At 34.9% G+C, this 22,493-nt stretch overlaps 1 protein-coding gene and 1 non-coding gene across 2 annotated transcripts in view; one reads left to right on the forward strand and one right to left on the reverse strand.

Moving 5' to 3' along the window:
- The window catches only part of Galntl6 (polypeptide N-acetylgalactosaminyltransferase like 6), a 1,121,089-nt gene that overhangs the window by 628,365 nt on the left and 470,231 nt on the right, over nucleotides 1–22,493 (forward strand). The gene's annotated exons all lie outside the window — the stretch shown is intronic.
- Nucleotides 11,243–11,381, reverse strand: LOC116915158. The gene has a single exon (XR_004389822.1). It is a non-coding gene; the product is annotated as a U4 spliceosomal RNA (small nuclear RNA).

Here is a 22,493-nt window from a genome sequence, read left to right on the forward strand (position 1 = left end):
AATGCTTTGTTACAATTGTGAAGTACAAGATACCATCTTGACTGCTCAGGGTAGGACTAGAGATACTAAATCCTGGGATTTATTTCAGAAAAGAATGAAATATTTTAACTTTTTTTGTGATGTTGTGCTTGATAGGTAGAAAATGGCGATACCAAATCCTCCCAAAATATAGCTACTTTATAGAATAAGTTTATCACACTTGTACTGGGGGAGGTCACCAAACAAAGAAATTATTTATGAAGATAGAAAATGGAATCTCAGAATAGAGAGGTAGAAAACATTCAAGGGAATTAATCAATTTGGACTTCAGACGATTCAGGAGCTGCCTAGAAAAAGGAGATGCTTTCAAACTACTGGACAAGATATGCCCAGCACAAATGTGAGACAGGAAACATATGCACATCGCCCCGCATCTTATTTGAAAGCTCTTCCAAACTGCCGCCAATTTCATTCTCTTGAGTGGGCAGATAGATAGAGCTTCAGAAATGTCCTTAACTGCCCTGTCAGTCCTAGGGCACTACTGAATTGTCTTGAGTTTCAGCCTTGATCACTATTATAATGACCTTGCATGCAAGTCTACATTCCTTTTGCTTTCTGCTAGACTAATTTTGTATTCAAAACAGCTTAAGTATTCTCTCCATATTTCCTCTGTCGTGCACAATCGTTCCTTTAATAGTAACCTTCTGCTTTCTTGCTGAGGACCTGCTGAGATGCTCTTATGCATAAAAAGCAGATGTCCCATTTCTCTCTCAAAACCATTTGAACATTTAGTAAAGTAGACTTAACTTTCTTAATGTAAATTCAAGATGTTCCCAGATAAACAGAAATTTTCAAAACACAGAAGGGACTTATCTTAAGCTATCTAAGCAGTATGCTGAAATATAATTTTTTCTCAAGATTGAGTAACAGTATAAATCATCTCTTTCAATAATAATCATAAGATTTACATAATTATATGTTTCTGCTTAATGCAACACAGGCTTCCTATGTTAAGGATCAAAGTCAAACTGCAAACTTGAAAGTTGCATTTGAGATGAGTAACACATTTTCATATAAAAGTTCAGAAGAAATGAAGTAATTCAAGTACAATAATAGAGGACAAAACAATTGATAAATTCAAAGAAATATTTTTTTAAAAAAAGAAGGAATATCTTTGCTGCTTTTTTCTTTTCTTTGGTGACCTACTTTGTCACAGCTCATTCCAGAGTGCACAGAGAATCAACTCAGGAGTAGAGTGTTTTAAAATTTTAATTCGCAGATATAAAAGGTAGAATAGTGATCATTAGAGACTAAACTGAGTGAAGGGAAAGGTAGGTAAAACTAGGTCAGACAGGGAGTAGGACTGAGACTCTGTCACAGCCAGGTCACGACAGCTTTCAACATTTTATTGTAGTTTCAGAAAGAATAAGAATAGAAGAACTTGAAATTTCCCAGCACAGAGAAACAGTAAGTTTAAGAAAAAGAAAGGCCAAGCATACTAATTTGATTATTAGACTTTACATTCTAACACTAAATTATTATTTTGTATCATATATATATATATATATATATATACATACATATATAAACTTTCAAGAGTGATTAAAGCTCAGAAACACATGCAGCAACTATAATAAATTTCTATACAACCATTTATCAGCAAAGTGTTGTATCTTAGCCCTATGTGATTATCCTTAGACTAAATCTTGGGAGAATTATATATCAGGCTAGAATGATTTCTAAAAGCACAATAGAAACCTAACATAGTCAAACTGCCATTTGTAGTTATTTTCCCTCTGATTACATCTGAATTATAATCCTCAATTACTATTTTGAGTAATAAAGAAAATTGTTGTAGCCTCAAAATTGGCACAAAAATGAACATTTAGATCCTAAGAACTACACTGTCAGCCAGGACTAAACCAGGAGGGGCTCCTCAACCTACCATTCTCACTAGCACATCATCCATGATTGTATAAGCAAACAAAAAACAAACCACTGTCTTTTCACAAATCTAGAAAAGACAAGTTTTCTTAAAGCAATTGGTGTGTGTTCTGACTGATCCCACTGCATTAATGTCCTGTTCAAAGCTCCTGTCATTACTTCAAAGATTTTGTGGTCCAGAGTGCTGATGAAGCTTGGTAGAGATGGCTTTTCTCTTCTTCTTCAGAGGGTGCTGTATGGGAATAAGAAGATAGACCAGGGATAAAAGTGACAGTAGGCCTTAGGAGTAGGTCCTTGCTACAAGGAATACATGCACATGCTTTCTTCTTGAGACCTGTATCTGGTTCCTTAGCAACCTGAAAGTAAACAACCCTAAGATGCAACATGCCCTTTCTCCCTTGGTTGCCATAGTAAAATAGCATCACATTATTGGACTTCAATTGTTACAGCTGACCTGGATTCAATTTAAGATGAAGGAACACAGTACTATCATTTGATGGAAAAGATGATAAAGATTTTACAAAATTTATAGGTCTTCTTGTGATGTCCTTGACCCCTCCAAGTTAGCTAAATTCTTCCTGACCCCTCCCTCCACAAGACTTCTTGAAGACATTCTAATGTTTGACTGTGGGTATCTCCATGTTTCCATGTGTTGCTGACTGAAGCCTCTCAGAAAAAGTTCTGCTAGGCTCCTGTCTGCATGCATAGCAGAGTATCATTAATAGTGTCAGAGATGGGCTCTCTTACATGAGATGTGACTCATGTAAATTGGTCCAGTCACTGGTTGGCCATTACTTCAATATGAGGGCTCACAGAGTCTGACTCACCAACCAAAGACCACCCAGGGGCTAGACCTATGCCCATATGCTTTTGTAGCAGATGGATATCTTGATCTTCATATAGGTCCCCTACCAATTGGAGCAGAGTCTGCCATTGGATCCCTTTCTCCTAACTGGACTGTCTGGTTGAGCCTCAGTGGGAAAAGAAGTGCTCAATCCTGCTGCAACTGGATGTCCCAGGGTGAGGTGGGGAGGGACTTCCCCTTCTCTTGTGAGAAGTGTAGGTGATGGGGAAGAGATTTGTAAGGGTGAGACTGGGAAAAGACTGCTGGGTAATTGGAATGTAAAGTGAATAAATCAATGAATTAATTAAAGATTTTACAGAGACATGCTAGAGACACATCAGCAGGTAAGGACTTCAGCTGGTAAATGCCAGTTTAACTAATGGAAGAAACAGAAATGTATTCCACAAGATAATAAGCTTAACACGTGATGTAGAAAGACTTGTGTCTGAATATTTACAAGGCCCTGTTCATCACATTCCTCTATTAGAGAGGTAGAATTAAAAGCTGAGAATTGGGGAATGTGCCTTTAATCCCAGGACTCAACCACAGATAGGTGAATCTCTAAATTTGAGGACTGCCTGGTCTACAAAGCAAATTCCAGAACTGCCAGAGCTACACAGAGGAAACATTATTTGAAAAACCAAAAGATTAAGTAAGACCGTAGAATTGAAATTGGTTATGAAGAGGTTGAAAATCTAATGTGAAATATGTGTACATTTTCCCTTTCACTATTTTTAAGTATTTTTGCATCCATTTTATCATCTATCAACTCTATTCATTGCAATTAAGAATCCTAGTGCCAGTGTAGCAGAACTTGAAAATTCATGGAGACCAAAATATTATCTCATTGCCCCACCTTCATAGTGTAGCTCCCAAAGAAAACTGAAATTACCACAGGGTGATACCAACACAAAAATACACTTAAAAACAAACAAAAAGTTATTAAACTAATGAAGAAATAATAATTGAGAAATACAGAAGGTAGAATTTTAGAGGAGAATAACTTTTAAATTGATTTATGAATTTGTATAAATAAATAAATGCATATCAGATACAATATATTTTATACATACATATGGGTGCATAGATAGATAGTGGGTAGATATGATAATGGTTGAAACTGTTTGTTTGCACGAATTTATTGTAAGTGTGCAGAGAACAATTAGTATGACTATCAAACAAAAACTTCTACTCTTTCAATATCTACATATTTGATAACACATTATTATGGATTAATTGACATTATCCTTTAAATATGTAACATTGAAAAACAATACTTTTAGAAAAATAAAAGCACTGGATGTTTATTGTTAATATATGCACTGCCTACGTGGTTAGAACATTTGGTTATAATACACATACATGGAATAATACAGTAACCACGCCATTTGCAAGATGGTTGTATGAACATTGTCATACAGTTTAACATGTTGACTATTATATGCAAAATAATTAGAGAAAGAAGTGCTGAGGTAAATATTGCTTCCAATATTCTCCACTGGTCAAGACTATTGCATCTACTATTGACCACTGGTTGAAAGGAATAGAACTACATTCTTGAATAAGGGTATTTCTACCAGCAGCATCCAGAGACCAGTTAATAAAAAATCTCCACAGGGGTCTTCCTCAGGATTCTTAATGGGTGAATATTAAAAAAACTCTCTGATTTTTCAGTATGAAAGACTGAAGCAGGATTAGACAGAATAACCTGTGTTAGTTGAACTAAAATTGAAGTAACTTGAAATCTGAACTGAAAATCTTTGTATTTGCATATGTGGTTGGTTGGAAGGTTCTGGCATACAGAGATCACAGATGAACGGGGAAATAAACCACAAGCTCTGACTTTTCTGAAAATAAAAGATGGGAAGAATGAGAGGAGGGAGCTAGCCCCATACAGTATCTCCTACTCAACGAATGCCTTAACGTCACATACCTGACTACAGAGTTTGTAATGTTAAGTTAGCGAAAGGATTTCGCTCCATTCCAAACCCTAAAATGTATTCTAGCATCCTACAGTCTGTTTTCTTCTTCATGAGACACATTAGTTTCTCTGGGCCTTAAGAATGCACTGAAATGCTGTGCACAATCATCAACAGGGGTGTCACTATATTTCAGGTTCATTGTCCTTTGTCTCTCCCCTGAGACCATGTGCAATATATCATAATTACAAAAATAATGACAATGCTTATAAATGATTCTCACTTCCAGGTTGCCATGAAGTAGAATTATTACCAGTTTTCATTGGAACAAGCATTATGTTGTATACCATAATTAGTCATCTTATTGATTGGAAAATTCAACTTCATGGAAGCATATCTAAGAAACTGTCCCAGGAGGAATTTATTCAAAAAATTTTGGTATAATTTTAAAAAATTAATCTGCACATATTTTCTAAAAGAGTTACATCATATACCATTTTTAATAAGATAATTAGGCAATGCTAAGAACTGCAATGGTACATTTACTCACTGGGTTGTTCATAGGTATTTATGAAGTACATATTTTTTCATATGCAACACATTGAGAAAGGAATAGCTTAAATCTTATGTTGTAAAAGAACCAACAACAAAACTTGCCTTAGTAATAAACTAAAGAATTAAAAACTAGTATGCTGTTATTATATTTTACATGTTAGAAAAAAATTGGAAAAGACATTTGTATTAACAGAGACAAAAATCTAACCAGGAGTTTAATACCTGACTAGATTAGTATATGTCCACTAATCATCAAGGCACTGTTAAACATAAAATACAATCATTTAATTATACTCTATAAAATGATTAAAAACCCTATTCTCATCAATATATGATTTATAAATTCAATCTTTTTAGTTTTTCTTAATAGGTAAAAACAGAAAAGAAGGATATGCCATAGGTAAGTGAGGATAATAACATTTGGTAACCATTTTTTAGTTTTAAAAAATCATTCACAACACTATAAACAATGTAGAAATTGTCTACATTCTCTCTCTCTGCTATAGAACAGGAAAAGTTTAAGAGGGAAAAAGTGGAAACTCTGACCTTCTCAGCCTGCTCTCTTGTGTGTGAAGTTTAGCCTTTATCCGGAGAGTTGATAAATAGATATATAGGGACAAACATTCCACGGAGACCATCTGTCAAGTGGGAGATAACATAAGCTGGAGCCCAGAAGATGAAAGAATCAGGCTTGTCCTATAAGCAGTGAATTGACGTTCCTTTCGCTCTACCTTACTTTAAAGGCTTGAAATTTTTCCTCATGATCTTGTTTCAGTGGAGTTAAAATCACTTAGGAAAAGATTCTGTATCAACACATTCACAACTGATGGCAATGATAATCCTACAAAAGAGTATGGATATTGAAAAAAAAACTAGACACAGAATATTCAGACTCATAGTTGAGGAAGCAGAATTTATTCTATGATAGATGGCTGAAAATTCATTCATTTATTCCATGAATATTCATCAGTTATAGTGTACCAGAGACTGGGCTAAGCTTTAAAATTACAAGAACTGGTAAATTCAACAGTCATCTGTTCTCCTATGCAGTTAGTATTCTAACTCTCTCCTTCCAGTTTATTAATAAGAAGTTGTTTTAACAACAGATTGCTTATTATGCTCCCAAACTAACCAAACCCTTGACTGGTTGTGGTGGCTGTGGTGGCGGTGGTGGTGGTGGTGGTGGTGGTGGTGGTGGTGGTGGTGGTGGGGTGTGTGTGTGTGTGTGTGTGTGTGTGTGTGTGTGTAGAGCCTAATGCATAGACTCCATTAATGCAATATTTATTTTAATATGCACAGCTAACTGAATTTTTAATATCAGTTATTAAGTGCACCGATATAAATGCATTCCCTAAAGAAAAAAATGAAAACAGACTTCATGGAAGACAATTCAGATTTTTGTTAGTCTGTAATCATATTCGGTTTTTGTATTTTATTCTGCCTTCATGGTGAATCAGAAAAATATATGGATCCTGACATAAACAATTCTCTTAAATGTCATTTTCAATTTTAAGATTATTAAAATATTTAAGGATATTCTCAATTTATTTCTCAGTATACTTTAAAAATGTTAAGAAGTATTGTTGCAAATTCAAGGAGATCATATCTGTGTTCACAGTGGAATTTAATAGTCAAGCTTTTATGACTTTTTAGTTTGTATTTTTCTTCAATATATGGTTTTAATATTAAATATAATTTTGTTTTGATATGTGATTTCGATCTTTTAGATATATTTTATTTTATGTGCATGAATGTTTTGTCTATATTATGCCTGGTGCCTGTGGATGGTAAAGAGGGCTTCAGATCCCTGAAACTGGAGTTATGAATGACTGTGAATAATCATGTGTGCTGGAACCCTAGGTCCTATGTGAGAGCAACAAGTGTTCTTTTCTCTTTAATTCCACTCTCATACAATACATCCTGATCTCTGCCTCCCCTTCTACTCACTTCCCTCCCCTCACAGATCCACCATTCCTTCATTTATTTTCAAAAAAGGGCTCATAGCAGCTGAGCCATCTCTCCATCCCAACTGCAAACATGTCCTTAAGTTCCTATTACATTCAACTTCAAAGCTTTTATTTGACTTCTAAGATCATTTTCACTTCAGGCTTCCTAGTAGCAGCTAGTAAACTTGAGAATGTTGTTTATATACTCTAAAGAAAATGGTACTATGCAGTAGGTAATTTCATCTTATTTTTTATTTTGCTATTGAATCTGAGTACATTTTTTAAATGCCAATTTTCGTAACAGAGACTTGAAGTATTATAATGAAGAACTTAGCTTTCTTTTCAAAAGACTCAATCTCACATCCTACTTCCAGGACACATGGCTCTCACGGGCTTCTGTCCTCTCTTCCTCTCTGAGACTTAGTGCCAAAATCATATTGTGGATATGTCACATGGCAATGGGCTCATAATACCCTAAATGAGTTATATAATTCTAATAGGTCAGTCCTGAAATGACACACACACCAAATTAAATATATATTAATATACATATGTGTGTGTGTGTGTTCATTCTATCATTTCTGTTCCTTTAACAAAACCTAAAGCAGATACTTCAGCAAAATATATTTTTCTTCCATTAACTCAAAAGTAACTAATGATTTGAAGATTTCAAAGAATTGCTGTCATCGAGAGGAAAGGATATTTTTACTACCTTGAAACATGGATCAGGAAAATCACAGCATGTTACTTGTCTGTTGGAGAAAAACTGCAGGCAAACAGGAAAAAAAAATCTTGTTACAAAAAATTATATTATGAAAAAAATTGGTTGCATATTTTTGTTTGTTTTGTTTTTGCTTTTGTTGTTTTGGGGGTTTTGTTTTGCAAAAATTACATATTTTTCTTCTTTAAAAAATGATAATTGGAAAACTAATATTTTCCGCACTGATATATCAAATTCAAGTGAGAAAAATATGAGGCATAGCTAGAGTATACTTATAACCTCAAGGGAACTGAGAAAAGACATTCTGAAATATGGTTCTGTGTCAGAAGTAACATAGCAAGTGGGTTCAATGTTGCATTCTGATAATTAATACCTTTTGTTTATAATATGTATTCCCCAATGCAACTTGTACTTTAAGTTCAGGATCTATACTAAGCTTTGAAGTCAACAAGTGTCTAATTTAACTTCCAACTTCTAAATTAACACTGTGCTTCCTCACATGCTCACTCCAGCCTCAACCCTCCCAACATTCTCCTTTTAAGGTTAAATTAACCTTTTGGATCATTTCAAGATCTCTCTGAATTAAAATGTATATCATATACACATTTTAATATAATATGTATATTACCTTTATATTAGCTCTTCATTGAGGTAAATTCTTATATTATCTTTTATACGAAAGAATCAAACATTATATTTTGTATGAATCAATATTATATTCCTACAAACCATGTTGGTAAAAACTCTAAATTTGCTTTAATTCAGGGATTCCTCTGCCTCACTCTCACAGGCTTGGATTATAGATGCGAGCCTCTATAGACAGCAAATACCTATATCAGTACTATGTGAAGCTCTTGCAATAATAGACCTTTTACAAATTCCCCTATACAATTCTGGTAACTTTGATAAACAAAAGTAAAAATACAATCAAACAGAATGCCCAATATTAGCAGTCAGGAGACAAGCTGACTCTCCTCCTCTCCCGATAGCCTCTTTTTTAATATCCATACTAAGTTGAGGCACCAACTTTTTCCACAGCATCCTCATCAAGTGCAAGGAGGAGCAGAGGACCTAAGCAGTTGGGGAGTGGTTTCGATGAGGAATTCCTTTTAAGGAACCAAGACGAAGGTCAATATATAGAAGGCTTTTATAACATAGTAGAAGCATATCTCCATGCGGAAGAGCAAAGTTTGGAAGTCAAGGAAAGACGTCTACCCAGGAAAAAGATGAAAGACACCTTAAAGCAGCTCATTAACGAAGCAGAAAGAAAACAGTAAAAGAAAAAACTCAAAGGCTGTTTCAATGGAATTGGGTGTTAGAAAGTGACTCTGGAAGAGGACAGTGTTACTGTAGCTATACAGTCCTGTGATGGAGAGAAGAATAAAGTCTCTAATAGTCTGTAATATAACCTGTCCAAAGTTACTCTTTCTACTTAAGCATGTGTGAGTGGACACATAGGCATGGTGACCAAATCTTCTCTTGTATTTCATTCCTCTGCATCTCATTACACTGTAATTTCAACCTCTACAACTCAGCTCTTGTCTTCCAATGTTCCTAGCATCCTGGATTGTTTATATACTGTTCTCTATACTGTTAACATCCCTATAGAATTTAAGTTTGGAGTCCATCATTGCTATCGCTAAGTTACAGGCTGTGAGAAACACGGGGTGCATGTTCTGCCACCCTCAGATGGAGAATGGCAGATATAATGAAGCAACTCCTTCCAGTATTGTAATTTGGTTGGCTTAAGAATAAAAAATATAAGTCTTAAAGTACATTCAAATTGAAGTTTGGAAATATACTGTGAAATCTCTATTTCCTCATAAAAGATCATTTCCAAACTAAAATATACAGATGTCATCAATTAATCTGTCTAACTTTTCTCTGGAACAATGCTAAGTCAGTGACTGAGAAGTTTACTGAAACAGCAATTTCCCTTCTAGGTCAATTATTGTAAGTGATGTTTCTATCATAATTGTAGGTGAAACTACGCAATCTAATTGATATATCTTCATAGTTATCTACTGATTGTTTATAATTGTGGATTCAATGAAAATAACTTAATAAACTGTAAATATTTGGTCATACTTTCTACCTCCTAAAATTGCATAATTATAAAACTCCCTAAATTATGATATTAAATATGAGCTTATGATGCTGGGAGATGAAGAAAACTCATATTAAATCAAAACTATTTTGTTAAAATTGAACTACCCAACATGCACCTGTGGACTCTGATCGAATAGGTTTGGAGATCCCTGGTGAGTCTGATAGGAAACAAACATTGAATACATAATAATGCATCATCTAGTCTCTCACACCCCTCCTCTTTAATTCTTTGTCTTCACTATGACATCTGAAGTGCCAAACTTGTTGCTATGTCCTTGTTCAGCAACTTCCCAGGAGATGACAGATGGTGTTGAGTTCAGTGCTCATTAAACAGTTAACAGTTATTAAACAAATATCTCAGCTTATCACAGTTTTCTTAAAATTTTTACTTCTCTGAAGCTGAAGCATTATTTTGGTAATTGTATTTAGATATTCTTTTGGATTAAAGTGCATGAAAGTAACAAAAGAGAAACTACTGTGCCCTATTCTGTCAACTGCAGGCTTTAGAATATATGAAAGTGTAACATCCAACATTAATTTTAGTGAGAGTATATTGGGAGACACTGATGAATGCTTCCTCCACTCTGAAAAAACCAGAATATTTACTTTCATCTCAAGATGCAGGCATTATATTTGAGTTATGTTTAGTTATATCCTCTAAAATGTCTACACACGTTTAGGTAAACTGCCTTCAAAGTGTGCTTTCTTAGAAATAAATATGCAAGGGTTATTATTTTAAGCATTTCTACGAGATTTGTATTCTAAAATGTATCATACAAACAGACCTCCTCTACTCTCAATACCTCTTTCATAGCCACTTAGTTATTTTGTGAATTACAAAGAGAAATGTCACCACCTGCAGGGAAAAGTATAAGAGAATCTATCCAATTTTTGTGACTTTAGGTAAATCTTGTGTTTAGGTCCCCCAAGAAAACTCATTTTAGATACCTCTTAGTTAGCAACCTACAAAATCAACAAAGGCAAGAGAGCTTAATTATGCCATATCAAGTGCTGTACTTTAATGGAAACACATTAGCTGACCTGTATTTTCTGAGTCCTGTTAGGCAATCAATTCAATTCACAATGAATAGATTTTTCAAGGTTGCACACATTCAAACTTTCTTAAAACTGAATAAGATCTTCCTTTTTTGAAAGGAAAAGAGTATACATAAATAAATCACACCATTAAAAACTATGATGTCTGTTTTGTGACAGTTCTTTATGATGTTTATGCCTGGCTTCTAAAATAACACTGAAAAATATTAATGATATAAACATGCTTTCAAGATTCAATTTCAATTAGCAGTAATCACGCCTCAGATAAACCTCATGGGCTATGTATGATACTGCCATTGCTCAAAGCTCAATATTTAATTTCAAAGGGTAAAAAATTTTCCATTAGCATAAAAGAGAGAGAATGAGACAATATAAGGTGGGGATGGGCAATTCTGAATCCCCCCCCATCAGCACAGGTGCTACAGAACACTGTACTCACACCTGCTTGGTTCTCGGAATACCTCACTCAGGACAGTGCTTAAACAGAAAAAAACAGGGGGACTATATAAATATTAATTATTAAATATTATTAAATATTTTCAGCTGTCAGTGTAGCTCAGTGTTAGAGCATTTGTTGAGCATATAGAACATTTTAATTTCATCCATAACAAAAACAAAATTTCTCTATGCAGAGAGATGTAGGTCCATGCCCTCCAACACATCACACACAGTGCAAGGATATGTGGAGCCCTTTTAATCTGGGTATGGTGTCACATTCTACACTTTCAACACAAGAGAGATAGAAATGGGTGTTTTTATAGGAGTTTAAGGCCAGCCCCATCTACATAGTAAGTTCCAGGACATCCAGAACTCCACAGTGATAGTCAGTCTCAAAACAACAGCAACACAAAATAAAAAAACAAATCAAAATAAAAACCTCAAAAAGTTCTTATGATAGGAAGACAAAGAAATGTACTATTTTTCTGTTAAAAGGGGGATATAATGTGAAGGTGATCTGTGATCTGTGATCATAGAGAGATAATGATGGGTGATTAATAGATAGATAGATAGATAGATAGATAGATAGATAGATAGATAGAGATAAGAGAGAGACAGAGAGAGATACAGACATAGAGACACAGAGAGGGTGATCCTTACTATGTCACAAACAGTCATCAATACCATCCTGCTTTTTCAAGCTTCAGAAATGCAAGAAATAAATATTTGTTATTTAAGCCACATAATTTCAGGTATTTTGCTAAGTCAACCAAGTTGACTATTATCAACAGAATCTAGAATCTTCTTATGAACTTTTTACTGTGTTCAAGATAGAATTTTCCAAACCACCAGTTATAACATAAAAAGAAATTTTGCTGGAGTGCTTCAAAGACAATCAACATATGTTAGCAGCGTAGTGTGTCAAAAGTTTAAATTATCTAATCTATGTGTGCTATCAACATATGTTAGCAGCGTAGTGTGTCAAAAGTTTAAATTACCTAATCTATGTGTGCTAGGCTGGTATTAGTTCACTTATTATTAAAAACTTTCCAAACTCAAAAAGAAATCCTAAAGGAATAATTGAAATTATAAAAAAAAGAAAATCACCATAGAAATACAAGATTCTAATACAAAAACAAAATTTCAAAGATCACTGAATTTACTCAACAGTAGCCCATTGTCACAAGTGAATGGGAATTTCCTAGTGAGCTTATACTTTATTTTCTTGTGTTTAGATATGCTTGTTGCTGTCTCTTGAGTGTTTTAAGTGTGTGTGTGTGTGTGTGTGTGTGTGTGTGTGTGTGTGTGTGTCTATGTTAGTGCTTATATGGGGGTGTAGGGTGTCTGTAGGCACCTATGATTGTAACTTGTGGTTTTTTGCTTGTTGATGGAGTTGTTGCTTAGAAACAGTATCTCATGTGCTTCAGGCTTGCTGGGAACTCACAACATTGAAGACCTGACCTTCCTGGTACCATCTCTCAAATGCTGAGTTTATAGGAACATGCCACTGAGCCTCTTAAAATACCTACTGTTCTTTCAAAGCAGTAACAGAGAAATTAGTTATATACAATAAAATAAAACAGAATCACTTATTTAAATAATTAATAGGTAAACATTTCATAATTTGTTCAAATAGAATAAATTTAGAAACTAAAAAAGCTAAATAAATAAAATAAAACCATTTCAAAAAATGAAGAGAGGACACACTATAATTAAAGTTATGAAAACAGAATAGAGAAAAAATGTTCAAAGCTGCAAATGAGAAAAAAATATGTATCTTGCAGAGGAAACTAAACTTAGGCTTATGAAACCATGGAGACAAGAAAAAAAGTCTAATATGTTATAAGGACCATAAAAGCAAGCAATCAAAACATGCAAATGCATACTCTTATATTTAGTAAAAAGTACCCTTAAAAATCCAGATATGGAGGTAAGAACGCTTTCTACACCCGTGAGGTTCCCAGCATCCATGTAAACCACCTGAGATTGGCTATGTGCACCTATAACACTTTAGTTCTCCAGGAGATGAAAGGATTGCTGAGAACTACTGGTTACCAGTGTTGTTCCAGGTTCAGTGAAAGACCCTGTTTCCATGAAATAAATAGGACAATGATGGAGCAAAAACATCCAATGTCCTCCTCTCTTCTGCAGTGCATGGAGTCACATGCAGGAGCATGCACACACACACACACACAGAAAGAGACAGAGACAGAGGCAGAGAAGCACACATTCAAACATAGACTCTTTCTCTCCCTATCTCTCTCTCTTTCACCACTTCACCGCATACACACATATACAACACATAGCATATAACCAACAGAAGAAGAAAATGTAAAATAACATCATTTTCAGAGGTTCACTGCAAAGAGTGCTGTGACCAATTTATCCTTCATTTGTGCTAAAGTTATAAAGACCTGAAGATGCACATACATGCTTACAAAAGAGGTCACTTTTACCTAGTGAAATCTGTATCAACCAATGTCCTAATTCAATATGGTTTTCTGCCTGTGAAATTTTATCATAGTCAAGATGTCATCATTGAGGAAAATGAACTGCAAAATGCACAAAATTTCTATTAATTACTTAAGATCCATATGCATCTACAGTTACTTAAAATTAGTTATTTTGAAAGTCTACCTTCATTTTCAAGCACATTCCAAGTAGAAAATACAAAAATATTTTCATAATTTATGTGACAAAATTTGTTTAATTTTAAAAGTATGTCTGTACCTTTAGGCATAGCTAACTATATAAAATAAGTTATATAGTTAATGCAAATAGCACTGAAAAATCTGTTTTCAATCTGTCAGGAGAAGCAAATATTAAGTGAAAATCAGAATGACTGATGTGCTTTTGTGTAACAACTTAAAATGTGAACCTTGAGAAATGTACTGTATAGTTGCTCATCCAGTCAATCTTCCCAGAGTTTCTCCTCAAGAAATTCTGTGAGTCTCGGATCATAATGCATCAGGATGCTGTCTTAGCAGACACATTATAGCCACAGTGCACACGTCACTGGCTTGTCTTACTTTGTAAAATTGCTATCCCCAGACACATGTTAAGACTCTAAGGGTTTTCTATATTATGGGAGCCATACAGTGTTATTTCAATCTCCTCTGTCCAAAAGCCCACATGTAGTCCTGAAATGGGCTCGAGTTGCTTGATAATAAAATTTCAAAGCATAATAAAAAACATAAATTTTGAGCCGTGACTAAGTTGTTAATAAGTAGTAAAAACTACTTAGTTGACACCTTTTGTTCTTGAGCATAGGGAGTCATGAGAGTTTAGAGGGAAGGGAACATGGGGAACTGGAGGGAGGAAAGAGTTGGACAGTCAATGCAATTCTCTGTCAGCTGAAAATATTTTTGAAATGTATTCACTTTTGAAAGTATGTAACAGAAACCATCATAGATTTAGTTTAACTACAAAGTGGTAGTTATGGTGCATGAGACGCCATAGAAAAAGCTTCTATGCATGCTGCTTGCAACCATTTATACTAGCATCTTAATAAGACAATTTCTATCACAAATAACAGCTTTATCAACCTCCCATACTTTTTGCAATGTTGTACAAAATTCAAGCCAAAACTGAAAAAAAAGACTTTCACCATTACTAAACTTTTAAACTTTTCAATTCAATAATTGAATGCTTCAACATTATTTTATGCTGCCTTATAGACTCAGTAGGTAAAGATAATGAATTCTAGTTCCATGTCTGCTGTTGGGAGGTATCCCTTTCCTATTTGAGTTATAATTTATTTCGGCAGCAAGTTGGAACTCCATGAGCATTGATTAAAATTATATGCGTTTAAAAATCAGAACTTACTAAAAACTAAAGGGAGTTTACAAAAAAGATCTATGGTTCAGACAGCAAGAGGACTCAGAAAGTAAAGGCATGCGCCTGATAATTTGAACTTGGTTCCCAGAACCCACAGGGTTGAGAGAACCAACTCACACAAGTTGTCCACTAACCTCCAAACATACACATTCAGTTAGACACATGTGTGCCACACACACATATACACACAATAAATAACTAAATAAAGATAATATCTATGCCCATGTAAATATTTGTATGTGATAAGTGATACTATTCACATATAATTGTGGAAAATTTAAAGTATCTCAAATGTTAGAAACAACTGTAGCCAGGGAGAGTAAGTATGGGGATCACTAGAATGGCAGACTACTAAGGACACAGGGCATATCTGTACGTGGGAATTCTTACTCATGGTGGGTAAGAAAGTTTCAGGATAGGCTTGCATATATAGGTACCTATATAATTGTTCTGTATCCAATTTGCATACCATCTCTCTTTGGGGTCTAGGTAGCAGTCTTGAGAGGAAATGGAAAAACAGTGGATCTGGAGGAGAAGAGAAGTGGGGGTGGGAGTGAGTGGGGAGGAAAGGAGGGAGAGGGGAGGCTTCAGTTGGGATGTATTCTATGAGAGAACACTACATTTTTTTTAAATCAGAATTTACAATAGAGTTGACACTTCAATTGAGACATGAAGAGAAGGGCTGAAATATACTTTTAACAAGCTGAACTTGAGCTTCAGCAAAGTGGCTGGGTATAAAATTAACTCAAACAAATCAGTACCCTTCCTCTACACAAAGAGAAACAAGCTGAAAGAGAAATTAGGAAATGGCACCCTTCATAATAGACCCAAATGATATAAAATACATCGCTGTGACTTTAACCAAGCAAGTAAAAGATCTGTACAATAAGAACTTCAAGACTCTGAAGAAAGAAATTGAAGAAGACCTCAGAAGATGGAAAGATCTCCCATGCTCATGGATTGGCAGGATTAATATAGTAAAAATGGCCATTTTACCAAAAGCGATCTACAGATTCAATGCAATCCCCATCAAAATACCAATCCAATTCTTCAAAGAGTTAGACAGAACAATTTGCAAATTCATCTGGAATAACAAAAAACCCAGGATAGCTAAAACTATCCTCAACAATAAAAGGACTTCAGGGGGAATCACTATCCCTGAACTCAAGCAGTATTACAGAGCAATAGTGATAAAAAAAAAAAAAACTGTATGGTATTTGTACAGAGACAGACAGATAGACCACTGGAATAGAACTGAAGACCCAGAAATGAACCCAAACAATATGGTCACTTGAATTTTGAAAGGAGCCAAAGCCATCCAATGGAAAAAATAGCATTTTCAACAAATGGTGCTGGTTCAACTGGAGGTCAGCATGTAGAAAAGAATTCAGATCAATCCATTCTTATCACCCTGTACAAAGCTTAAGTCCAAGTGGATAAAGGACCTCCACATCAAACCAGATACACTCAAACTAATAGAAGAAAAAGTGGGGAAGAATCCTGAACACATGGGCACTGGAGAAAATTTCCTGAATAAAACACCAATGACTTATGCTCTAAGATCAAGGATCGACAAATGGGATCTCATAAAACTGCAAAGCTTCTGTAAGGCAAAGGACACTGTTGTTAGGACAAAATGGCAACCAACAGATTGATAAAAGATCTTTACCCATCCTATAACTGATAGAGGGCTTATATCCAAAATATACAAAGAACTCATGAAGTTAGACTGCAGGAAGACAAATAACCCTATTAAAAAAGGTGGTTCAGAACTAAACAAAGAATTCACAGCTGAGGAATGCTGAATGGCTGAGAAACATCTAAAGAGATGTTCCACATCTTTAGTCATAAGGGAAATGCAAATCAAAACAACCTTGAGATTCCACCTCACATCATTCAGAATGGGTAAGATCAAAAACTCCGGCGACAGCAGATACTGGCGAGGATGTGGAGAAAGAGGAATACTCCTCCATTGTTGGTGGGATTGCAGACTGGTACAACCATTCTGGAAATCAGTCTGGAGGTTCCTCAGAAAATTGGACATTGAACTACCTGATGATCCAGCTATACCTCTCTTGGGCATATACCCAAAAGATGCCCCAACATATAACAAAGACACATGCCCCACTATGTTCATAGCAGCCTTATTTATAATAGCCAGAAGCTGGAAAGAACCCAGATGCCCTTCAACAGAGGAATGGATACAGAAAACGTGGTACATCTACAAAATGGAGTACTACTCAGCTATCAAAAACTGTGACTTTATGACATTCATAGGCAAATGGATGGAACTGGAAAATATCATCCTGAGTGAGGTAACCCAATCACAGAAAAACACACATGGTATGCACTCATTGATAAGTGGATATTAGCCCAAATTCTCGCATTACCCAATATGCACAGAACAAATGAAACTCAAGAAGGATGACCAAAACAAGGATGTTTACTCCTTCTTTAGAAGGGGAACAAAAATACCCTTAGGAGGGGATAGGGAGGCAAAGTTTAGAACAGAGGCTAAAGGAATGGCCATTCAGAGCCTGCCCCACATGTGTCCCATACATATACAGCCACCAAACTAGATTAGACGGATGAAGCAAAGAGGTGCAGGCTGACAGGAACCGGATGTAGATCTCTCCTGAAAGTCACAGCTGGAATATGGCAAATACATAGGCAAATGCCAGCAACAAACCACTGAACTGAGAACGGGAACCCCGTTGAAGGAATCAGAAAAAGGTTTGAAAGAGCTTGAAGGGACTTTGAGACCCCATATGAACAACAATGCCAACCAACCACAGCTTCCAGGGACTAAGCCACTACCCAAAGACTATACATGGACTGACCCTGGGCTCAAACCTCATAGGTAGCAATGAATATCCTAGTAAGAGCACCAGTGGAAGGGGAAGCCCTTGGCTCTGCCATGGCTGGACTCCCAGTGAACTGAACGGGATTGTTGGAGGGAGGGCGGTAATGGGGGGAGGATGGAGAGGGGACACCCACATAGAAGGGGAGAGGGAGGGGTTAGGGGAATGTTGGCCTGGGAACCGGGAAAGGAAATAACATTTGAAATGTAAATAAAAAAGACCCAAGTTAATAAAGATGGAAAAAAAAAACCTCCATCGTGAAGTACCATTAATTTATTCAAAGCTAAATATAAAAAATAATGAAAAGACCTTGGATTTAATAAATAGTATTACTTTCCTTAAATCAAGTTAATTTGATGTTAATGTACCTTTATAAGGATATAGCAAAAATTGAACGCTTAGCATCTTAGAATAGCTCAACCTTATTTGGGGTCAATTGGATGTTAACGTCATTCGTTACACATTGAAACTTGGGCAGAGGCTAACTTCCTTGTCACAGATAACAGTGGCAGCTCTGTCGTGGTCAGAAACAGTACCTGCCCTACGTTTTCAATCCAGAATCAGAATTAATCTTCTCAAATGAAGAAATTCATTGGAATAAATCTGTGAAGATGCATGAAGTAACAGTAAGTTAAATATTGTGGAAATTGCAGATAACCTTTAAAAGACCAAAACTGCCACTTACAGAAAAAGAACAAGATCCTACATAAGCTGCCTGGTGATGAAAGAAGGGAGTTTGCGCAGTTGAAAGCTAAAGAGGAAAAATGGCTCTGAATCCCACGGTCAAGATGTGAACTTAGAGTAACATGTGTGGGAAGATTTGGCCAAGAGCTGATAAGACTGTCTAATAAAGGGTTGTTTACTAAATTCCTTATTTACTTACTAGAATGACCAGGAGAAAATTAGTTGTCCACTAGTTTTAAAGGAAAATCTATGGAAGGCAAATAATCTTGTTTAATATTTAACAGGCACAATGTGCACATGTTGCTTAATTTAGATAATCTAATTATAGCAAGCTAATCCACTTAGCTAATCATAATACTTGAAGTTACTTGTTTGAACTAAGCTCATTTTGTGTTCTTGTTCTGCATTTCTCAAGCAGCTAGTTTAAAATAAATTGTTTTTCCTTAAATAGTTTCTAATAATATTAGCAATACAGAACAATGGCAGTTAAAAATTGGCAAGGGCTAAGAAAAGAAAAAATATGATGCTAGTATAATATAAAATATGTCAGCTGGTAGAATAAATAGCATCATCATAATAACATAGAATGGTATGCTCGTAAGCAGTTGAAAACAAATGACAGTAATGGTAAAATTCTATCTGTTAAACTCTAAGGAGTTTGACTTACAGGACAATATTTGAACATGGACAAACTATTGTTTTTACATATTTGTATAATAATCAACACTAAATTGTTTTGTTTGATTGCATTAGTTCATTTCTCATTGCTATAATAAAATATTTGGGATGTTTTATTATAGAAGTTATAAGAGATTGATCCTGGTTCAAAGACTGGAGTAACAAGATCTAAGGGTCACATTTTATGATAGCCTTAATGCCGGCTAAGTCCTAAGGCAAAACAGAGCAGTAAATGGTGAGTGACAGGAAGAGCGTGTGTGTGTGTGTGTGTGTGTGTGTGTGTGTGTGTGTGTGTGTATAAATTAATATGTATGTATTCATGTATATGTATATATGTGTGTGTAGAAATGTATATATATATATATATATATATATATATATATATATATCCTCTTCTTATAGGATCACCAATACTGAACCATAGGTATCCCACTCAAATAGCTATACCTAATCCTAATCGACTCTGAAAAGCCCTGTCTAAGCCCCAATGGCATCTAATCTCCATGCTAGATTAAGGCTTCCCTGTCTTAATAACAAAGAGTGGGAACGGCACTTTAATCCATGAGCCTCTAAGAAGCAGTCCATACCAAAACTATTGCAATAAATTAGAATTTCAAAAGATAGAAATCTTTAAAGGTATTCTTGACCACAAAAATGTTATGCCTAGAGAAAACTGCTTGACATCATGAACAGGTAGATAAAACTTATAAATTTGGCAGAATGAAACAAAATTTTTGATAAGTATTTGCTATGAAGAATATTCCAATTATTCTATTTACATGTCCAATTTCTCTTCCTCTCTCCTTTTGTATATCTATCTATGAATATTTATGTATATGAGTGTCTGTGTAAAATTATATGAAAACACTTATGTTTCTAGCTACCCCGTCATGTAACTCTTAATGTACCCACTGTACACTGTAGACATTTTAGAGACGTGTCACATTTTTGTAGAATAAAAAACAGCACAGAAATAAACTCAAACAATAAACACACAAGTCTGTTTACATGCGTATTTAACAAAGATGTAATATCTGACCATAAGGCATTAGTCTGAAGAATCACTTTAAGAGACATACTAGTGTCAACATAGATTACACTAGATTGGCTAATTAATGCCCAAGAAATTTGTTTAAGGGGAAAACATTGTAAAAAGAATAATCAAAGATAGACACAGATCTTTCAAAATGTCACCTATTTTGCTGTCTAGAATGTGTGTTCCCACCAGCCTGAAGACCTCAAATTATGTGGCACAGGGGTAAAAATGAAATATATTTAAAAATTAAATGAAGAATGTATGTAAATATGTTATATTATACATTCAGATATATATTAATTATATATGTTTATATAATATAATATTAAGCAAACCAAAACATTAGTAGTAGAAAGCTGCTGATTACCCATTGGTTTTGACATTGTTGGGGACAAGCCATACTTATATTGATTCCTCAGTAGATTGCTATGTATTGCTGTAATGTAAACTATTCATCAATTCATTGCTCAGTCTCATTAAAATTCTATACAACTGAATTTTGCAGTATATTTCCTCATAATAAATGCGTATACTTATGGTCTACAAAGTTCTGGTCTCTTTAACTTAAGCTACAGAAGTGATGTTGGAGCAAGATTATCCTAAGTGTCTGTTCCTTACTTTTACAGAGAGGCAGGAGAATGGGATGCTGTTGTATTTGACTGTATTTCAAGAGAAGTAGTTCCCAGATTCCATATTAGTCATAAATCCTGGGGTGTAGAAAGAATTATTTAGTTTTTGAACATACCTCTGATAATCTCTAAGAATCTGAGGAAAGATTTCTGAGGTAAAGTTAATAGGTGTGTCTCATAGAAAGTTAAGTTGTTACCTCTTAGAAGCTAGTTGTTTTCTAAAGAGAGACAGAAAAGGAGTGGATCCAGACAGGGAGAGGCAGGAAGCAATTGAGAGGAGTAGACAGAGGTGAATATATAATCACCTTATATATGAATATATAAGGGTATATTATATGAGAAAATAATCTATTTTCAATAAAAGGAAAAATTTAAAAGTATTACATAATTTAAAAAGGTAATAGTTCTAAGAAAATGAAGTTTGGGACAATGGATCCCTTTGTCGGCAATGATACTAATTGGATTTCTTATTTTCCATTTGAATTTTCCAGCACAGTATCCACTCTGGAATGGTTACATACACCATCCAAACAATGTCCAGTAAAATACAAGTTTTATTCTATTATGTGGACCTTATACATATGCATACTCAACAGAACACAGATATCTTGAAAATATGGCATCTGTACAAAATGTTTACAGATTGAATTTATTTTCTTTTAGTTGCAATTTTGAACTGAAGAGGGCTGGTAAAAAAAAGAACTGGCATAAATTACTGTGAGAAGAGTTGCTGAGAATGGAGGTTCTGGGGAAAAGAAACATGAAATTATTCTTCATAATTGATTATCATATCATTTTCAAATTCAGCAACTCAGGCTAAGTCAATCATTTATTTGTCCTATCTCTGATTCACTAATGATCTGAAAAATAATTCTATTAACATGAACTTTTGTTAAACTAGACAGCTCTAAATAGCCATTCCACACATCCAGATATTAATTCATAAAAACCTTCCTAGGATTATGAGTCTCTTCAATGATGAGACATAGGAGCCACCCAGATTCCAGTATCCAGAGTGATTCTAGCACAGTTTCACAAGCTACAGACAATCCTTTGTAAACTTCTCAAGGCCAGATAATGACTTTTCCCTCATGCTGCTCCACTGAGAGGACTTCAAATTATGAGCACATTAAGTGCAGAGGATACTTCAAAATGACCTATAGATAAATGTCAGTGACGCAATGTTTGTTCACCATATGCATAAATTTGGGTTTAACTCTCACTGCAACAAAAAATATATATATGTGTCCAATTGTT

The sequence above is a fragment of the Rattus rattus genome, chromosome 13 (genome assembly GCF_011064425.1).
Source record: "Rattus rattus isolate New Zealand chromosome 13, Rrattus_CSIRO_v1, whole genome shotgun sequence".
Lineage (NCBI taxonomy): Eukaryota > Metazoa > Chordata > Mammalia > Rodentia > Muridae > Rattus > Rattus rattus.